This window comes from Podarcis raffonei, chromosome 9 (assembly GCF_027172205.1).
Source record: "Podarcis raffonei isolate rPodRaf1 chromosome 9, rPodRaf1.pri, whole genome shotgun sequence".
Classification (NCBI taxonomy): Eukaryota; Metazoa; Chordata; class Lepidosauria; order Squamata; family Lacertidae; genus Podarcis; species Podarcis raffonei.
In genome coordinates this window covers 8,123,985-8,131,562 of record NC_070610.1, presented here as the reverse complement: position 1 = coordinate 8,131,562, position 7,578 = coordinate 8,123,985, and the positions used below count along the sequence as shown (strand labels likewise).

General features: G+C 49.6%; 1 long non-coding RNA gene across 1 annotated transcript; it reads left to right on the top strand.

Moving 5' to 3' along the window:
* The first annotated feature begins 2,676 nt into the window (after positions 1–2,676).
* LOC128420979 (uncharacterized) lies at positions 2,677–7,204 on the top strand. The gene is made up of 3 exons (XR_008332193.1): positions 2,677–2,834; positions 5,130–5,343; positions 5,845–7,204. It is a non-coding gene; the product is annotated as an uncharacterized LOC128420979 (long non-coding RNA).
* The last annotated feature ends 374 nt before the right edge of the window (positions 7,205–7,578 follow it).

Below are 7,578 nucleotides of genomic sequence, written 5' to 3'. Positions count from 1 at the left end.
AGCTCCGACCTTACCCTTCTACTCCCCGGAATACTGGGCTGAGTACGACTAAGCTGCAGTTGTTGGTAAGTATAACAGCCCAATGGGTTATTGTCTATGCAGCTAACTGAAGATGGATCCCAAACTCCTGCCCAATTCATCATCTCCCATGGACCAGGTGAGTGTGACGCTGGGAAAATGGCCTTGTGGGCCAAAGTTAAACAGACCTCTGGGGAGGTTGACTTTGACCCACAAATTGGGGGATCCGCGTTTGGTTGCCTGGGATTTGCAACCATTTGTGTCACAATGGCGGGGTTCCAGTGTCCCTGGAGACGCCAGAGAACTCCAAGGCAGTTGCAGCCAGAGATGTCTCGCTGCAGGCGCCAGTGCTCCCATTGCCCAGGACCCCAACCATCCCTCCCTGCCCCCCTCCCACCTGAACCCCTCCCCAGTCTTCCCCCGAGATCTTCCTCGAAGATATCCCGCTCCTGCCTTCCCCCTCCCCGAATTTGCCCCCCTCCCCCCTGAAGTTGCTGAAAACATCCCCCTCACCCCTGAGTCCCCCTCAGATCTTGTCCCACTCCTCTGCTCCCTCTCCCTTCAGCCCACCCCCAAATATGCCCCCCTGCCCCTTGAAACCCTTCCCCCTTAATCCCTCCCGGAAAAGATCCTTCCATATGTCCCCTCCCCCCCAAGAGACCCTTTTTTTGCCCCCCTCCCAGCTCCGACCTTACCCTTCTACACCCCAATGGGTTATTGTCTGTCCAGGTGCTAATATGCAAAAGAACCTGCAGAGCTTGGTGCTATATCAATACCTGGATCACTACACGACTGCCATGGAGCTGCCAGACCCAGTTCAAGAATAGTTGGAGCATACAGTGCCCTAAATGGCTTGGAATCCAATTACCTACAAGAGTACCTTCCCCAGGCCATACGACCAGCAGGGGAGGGTGGTGTCCCCACTGGGGTTTGCCGAGGTGGCAGTGACCTGTGGCAGGGCCTTTGAACATTGCAAGGGTTTGGACCAAATGACCCCTGGGTGCCTTCCAACTCTACAATTCTAGGATTCTATGTCTCATTTTATATGAGTTATTGTCTGTCCAGGTGCTAATCTGCAAAATAACCTCCAGAGCTTGGTGATATATCAATGCATCAAAATTTCCTGGATGGTCCTCTGCTTGAAGCCAGAAAAGTCAAGTCAGTAGCTTCGCTTGGCAGGAAAGAAGGAATGAAGGAAAGAAAGAAAGAAGGGAGGCCGGAAGGGCCGCTCCTAGTCGGCCGCTCGACAAGCAGGCTCGTCGTGCCAAGCATGCAGGGCCATGGCAGGGTTGGCGAGGCCCCTGAGGGCCGCCTGGTGGAGACAGGCCGAGGCGGCGGCTGAGGTGTTGGTGGCTGAGGCGGCGAAACCCGGTTCAAGTTTCCCCCCGCGGCCTGCGCTATTTCATTTTTTGGGTGTGTGGGTGTGCTCTACAACCATGGATTTTAAAATAAACCTATCAGATTTGGGCAATACTGGAAAACAATTATTTTCCCAGCTCACACTATATCATTTCCCCCTATCCATTGCCATCTTCCTGTTCTGCAATGGGAAATTCCAGTTGTTCTAGGATTAAATATAAAGTAAACTGCACACCTACAACCTAGACAGCATTTTAAAAAGCGGAGACATCACCTTGCCAACAAAGGTCCGTATAGTCAAAGCCATGGTTTTCCCAGTAGTGATGTATGGAAGTGAGAGCTGGACCACAAAGAAAGCTGATCGCCAAAGAATTGATGCTTTTGAATTATGGTGCTGGAGGAGACTCTTGAGAGTCCCACGGACTGCAAGAAGATCAAACCTCTCCATTCTGAAGGAAATCAGCCCTGAGTGCTCACTGGAAGGAGAGATCCTGAAGCTGAGGCTCCAATACTTTGGCCACCTCATGAGAAGAGAAGACTCCCTGGAAAAGACCCTGATGTTGGGAAAGATTGATGGCACAAGGAGAAGGGGACGACAGAGGACGAGATGGCTGGACAGTGTTGTCGAAGCTACCGGCATGAGTTTGACCAAACTGCGGAAGGCAGTGGAAGACAGGAGTGCCTGGCGTGCTCTGGTCCATGGGGTCACGAAGAGTCGGACACGACTAAACAACAACAAATAATAATAATAATAACGTAGGCCACTGATACACACACTTTTATCTACCCTTAGTTAGAAACTCATCCACCTCCCTCAAGTATAAAAGCAAAATCCATTTGTGTGATGCAGATGTCCTCTACTGGCAAGAGGCAGCACTGCAACCAAATCCATTAACTTCTCCCGAGTATGTACAGCACATAAGACAGGCAAACATTAGAGAGAGACAATAGTTTGAGAGAGACAAAAGAGGCGTAATTTCTCCTGATAGCCAACTTTTTCTTCTTTTGTGCATGTTCATCTCTTACTGAACAGGCTTTTGCAGTGCTTTTTTCCCTTTAAAAAAAGGTTTAGGGGTATTCTCATTTTACTACTCATATTGAAATACTGCCCCTCATTGAGACCAAATTTAGATTCACAAAATGTTTAGGGGTGTGTGTACCCCTGCGGCCCCCCAGAAAAAAAGCAACGGGCTTTTGAAACACCTGATAAAACTGTGAACAGAGATGACCGTTGGGCCAACTGCCGCCCGGGCCGCGAGAGCGGCGGTTAGAAGCGGGCGGGGCGCATGCGCAGATGGGACAACGTCTCTGGCCGCGGTTGCCGAGCGAGAGCGCCCGGGTCTCTTTCGGTGTACGTCTATGGGGGAGAGAAGATGGCTCCCTCCCCTGAGGAGGTGGATGTTTTCACGGCCCCGCACTGGCGGAGGAAGCAACTCGTCGGGCTTTATTGTGACAAGGTATGAGGGGAGGAGGAGGTGGTTTCTGAGGGGCGGGCGGCGCGCCGGCCATAGCCGTGGGGAAAGGGCGGGCGGGGAGGTCGCGCGCCCCTCGTTACGTGAGGCGCCGAGATACGCTCCTCGACCCCCTCAGGCCTCGCGCGGCCGGCGTTGGTTTGCTGCGTGAGAGGGGATGCGCGCGCACCCTCGGGGGGGGGGACTGAGGAGAGAGGTGCGCCTGCGCAACTGCCACCGCTTGGCGGGCGCCGTGACTCCTCTCGGCCACCGTCGTCCGCACACTGGTTCCTCCCCTCCCATTCCTCCGCTTGCAGATTTCCCCTCTTTCTTCCCCGGTTTTTTTGCGCTTGGTTGCGAACCTCTTTCCCTCGCAGGGGGTCTGTCGCTGGCTGCGCTTCCTTAGCTGGAGACGTGACGCAGCTTCTCCACGTGTTGTTGTTTTTCTCTCTGACGCGGCCTTCTCCCCACACGTGTGCACGCACGCACGCACGCACGCGTGTCCCTGGCTTAAGAACCTTTTCCAAAGGCAGCACCCCCGAACGAAGCGCGGCCAAAGTGCATTAGCCGCCGACTTTCCCTCCGACACCCCCCTCCACTATATACACCCCCTCCTCCACTGAGATTCCCAGCTATGCTGCTGCGTGAAGGCAGAAACTCTGTAGAAGACATGATTGGACTTTTGAGGACATGAACCATGCGTGTCGAATATGGACAAAGAAAAGCTCGTTCAGAAATCCAAATGTCAAAAAACATAGGTGATTGGCACCCCTCTGTGCGCCTCCGGGGTTGAAGTCAAACTCTAGGAGAGTTACAGTGCCTGCTGTGACTGTAGAGACATTGGCATTTTTTTTCTCTGCGCTTCCCCCAGCAGTCCTCCCTCCTCAGGTCACTGCTGTGGATGAACAAGGATTCCCACATGATGAGGTTAATGTTGCCTGCATTTCCTTGCTCTCCCTTACTTGTTAAGCTGCCAACTTAAAAAGCAAAGACACCTGCTTCAAGGAATGTGCACTCTAAAATGATACAGGGAGAGAAAATCTGCCTTTAAGTTGTGCCTGCTGACACACCAACTCTGCATTGCAAATGTGACATGAAGGCTGGCCACATTAACCTCATCATGTGGGAATCCTTGTTCATCCACAGCAGTGACCGAAGGAGGAAGGACTGCTGGGAGAATCACAGAGAAAAGAAATGTCAATGTCTCTACAGTCACAGCAGGCACTGTAACTCTCCTAGAGTTTGACTTCAACCCCGGAGGCGCACCAGCTATGTTTTTTGACATTTGGATTTTTGAACGAGCTTTTCTTTGTTCATATTCGACACGCATGGTTCACTTTTGTACATTTTGTAGAACTACCAAGGTGGGAGGGAACCCCTGGACAGTGGGACACACCCATGGAGTGAGAAAGCACAAACTGTTCAAGATAGGATGTGGCAGCTTGCAAGCAGCAGCCGTCTAGGAAAGGGCAGTTGTGGGTGCCAGTTGAGAAACAAGAGTGCTGGATACTAGTGGCAGAGTTGGCACTGATCCCTACTTTGGGGGTCCCAAGTAGGGAAGAAGTCTTTGTTGTCAGGCCAGATGTTCCTGGTCTGGGTGATGAGGTTTGCCTGGATGTTGCCTCTGTGGTTGTGCTGGGGCTTGTCCTTTGACTCTGGTTGGGAACACTGATACCTCAGAATAGTCCATAGTCACATATTTCTAGTGTAGAAGAATGGTTGCCAACTTATTGTAGAAGAGCACCATCCTGGGCTATACTTCTGAGTGTAGGAACTGATTTCCTTGAACTTCTTTTTCAAGACATTTCATTTTCTGCCTGCACTGGTGCTAGCATTATAGCCTCACTGGCACATCTTAGAGAGTGAGCTGAATGTAGTATCTTTCCTAAACTAATGATTGAGTCTGTCCTGGAAGTCTCTGAACCTCAGCACTGAACAACAGCACAACCCTAAAAGCACTTTAAAAGCTTGTACTCTTACCAGATTTATAAGCAAAACCTTTTTTCCATAATTACAACAAAAATAATGTAAATAGAATACATTTACTACTGAAGTTAAAACTGAGGTTTTGATATATTTGCTATATGTTAAAATAACTTCAAAGGACTTTTTACCTGTATTAATAATGTGTTGTCAGGTTTTGTTTTGTTCGTAATCAGAGTTGCAAACACCTGTGGTGCGGAGGGGAAACACATTTGACCAGGCAAGTGGGATGGTGTCAAATACCTTTTTAGAGGATAACATGATTTATTGAGTATTAGCCCAGAAAGAAACTGATCATTTTTTGTTTCTTCCCATCAGCTTTCTAAGACCAACTTCAACAACAACAATGACTTCGGGGCTCTCCTCCAATCCCCATATGCTACTTTTAAGGAATTCAGAATGCATGAACAAATTGAAGATGAATACATAATTGGATTACTTCCGCAACGTGGCTGGGCTGTGTGTAGTGTACACTCAGACAATAAATTCCCAGAAATGCTTGGCTTCTGAGAAAGGGTTGGAGAATGTGAAGGTGAGCTTTCAGAAAGAAGAGTGCTTGGTTTCTGGGTGGTACAATGCAAAATCCCATTTCTGAGATCATGTGTGAATTTGTGCAATCTCAGCGTAGTTCTGGTGCCACAAGGCTGGTTGTATATATGCTTGCTTAGAAAGAAGCCATGCTACGCTTAGTGAGGCTTATTTCCCTTTCTTTTCCAGCTGTGCTCCTAACTATTTCTGGTGCTCAGAGAAGTAGTCTTACTTTCTTTTCTTCCCTAAGATTTGTACAACCCCCCCCCCCAAAGTTTCCCAACCAAACAGTATTAAAACTGCGTGGAAAATGGACATTTGTCAGTGTGCTTTGCCGCACTTCCTGGGTGAGGAAAATAAATGAAATAAATTGGAAAACTGCTGACTCTGACCTCCTCTTGGGCTGCCCATTCCTCCTTGGCCACTATGGTGCCTCCAGGCCACCAGCTCTGACAGACACAGTTTATTTTGGCCAACCGACCTCTCTTCTTTTGTCTTCTTCCAGTTTGAGACCATCCAGGGGGCAGAGCCCCCAAGAAGAGGAGTCGCCTTGTGGGGAGGCCTTGGGCTGCAGGTGAGTTGATCCTGAGTGGTGCAGGGAGGGGAGAGAGGTTACTGGTTTCCATAGAAACACATCACCTGTAGTTTCCCAAGAAAAAAGATGTTCCTAAGAGATTTGCCCTGTACAACCAACCAGGTGCTTGGGGTTTATTGACACCCAAGGCTCTCACTGGCCCCTTTTAAGATATGTAGGCACCTGGCTGTCTCAGGAGACAATGGAGGAGTGAGGTCCTTTTGGGGGGAAGTCAAACTGCTGGAAGGTGGCCTGCTGTGGCCATAGAGGCTGATGGGGAGAGATGTGTTCTGTTGCATCTGGCGCAGAAGAAGGCATCCAGTTGTGCTGCTGCAGATGCACCAGGGCATTTCATCTCTCTGCACTCCTCCTAGCAGTCATTCCTTCTCCGGTCATTTCTGTGGATACACAACTATTAGGCATTCATGCACTGCAACCCAGTTCATCTCAGGGCTATCCATAGCCAATTGGTGAGTGACACAGAGTCACAAAGCCTTAATCAGATGAGGAACAACCCCTGTCCCTTGTAAGAGAGGGCATCAGTGGGAGCTGCAAAAGCATTTCCTCCTCCTTGCATTCGAGATGTTTACTTCGGTGTTTCCCGGTCACCATGCCACATTTGCATCTGAGCGAGGGACAGGTAGTACACCAGTTCAGCTCAGGTTTTGAGACGATAACAATTATGGGGGTTAAGGTAGCCATTATTTCTCCTTTGGTCCATTGACCGATAGGTAGATGCAACTGCAGACCACAGAGAGGGATGTCTGAAGAAGTGGGGATCCTCTCTTGAGAGGCAGCAGGAGGTTCTGCTGCTCTTGCTGCCCCACCAGCAGCCAAGGCAGAAAGGAGGCTGGGGAAACCCAGCCAGATGGGCAGGGTATAGATAATAACAATAAAATGCCAGGAGATTGTCAGGGGTGGATTTGGGAAGCAGGAAGCAGACATAGGCAAAGTTAGGATCCAGGCATGCTTCTAGCTCCAGAGATTTTAACCACAGAAATACTGAAAAGGTGTGTGGTTTTTTTCTTTGTTCCTTCTGCTATACACAGGAAATTGTACCCAGGAGCAGAGTGCATTGCCAGGACCTGTCACACCCTCTTTCTCCAAGCTCCACTTATACTTACACCCAAAAGCAAAAACATCCCTCCGTCCCCCCTCAATAACACCTGCCCACCCACCTCTCAGGTTTCTGCCTCCCACATCCCAAAAACATTCCTTCCCACCCCGCAAAAACCCATCATTCGTACCCCACAAGTCTCCATCTCTCCGCACCTCTCAAGAACCCCCAGGGGTTTTTAGTGGGATGGCCACTGTGGCGTTTGCCTCCAAGGTGGGTCATAAGGAAAGGGTTAAAATGAGGGCAATGTGATTGGCCAGTGGAAACTGATAGGAGGAGTTAAGAGTTAGAGTGGGTGTGGTGTGGAAGTCAGTTGGGAGTTGGAGAAGGAGGAGGGAGGTTAAGTGTGGGTTGGTCGAGTTGTGTGAGAGTGAGAGGAACGGTTAGGTGGAGTCAGATAGTTAGCTGGGATAATCAGTTTGAAGTTAGGAACGAACAGGACAGTTAAGGAACTAAGATTAAGAAACTGACAAGAAAAAATTAACTGAAACCATAAGCTTGTTCATGCCTATAAAATAAACTTGATTATTTGTTCATGTTAACAACTG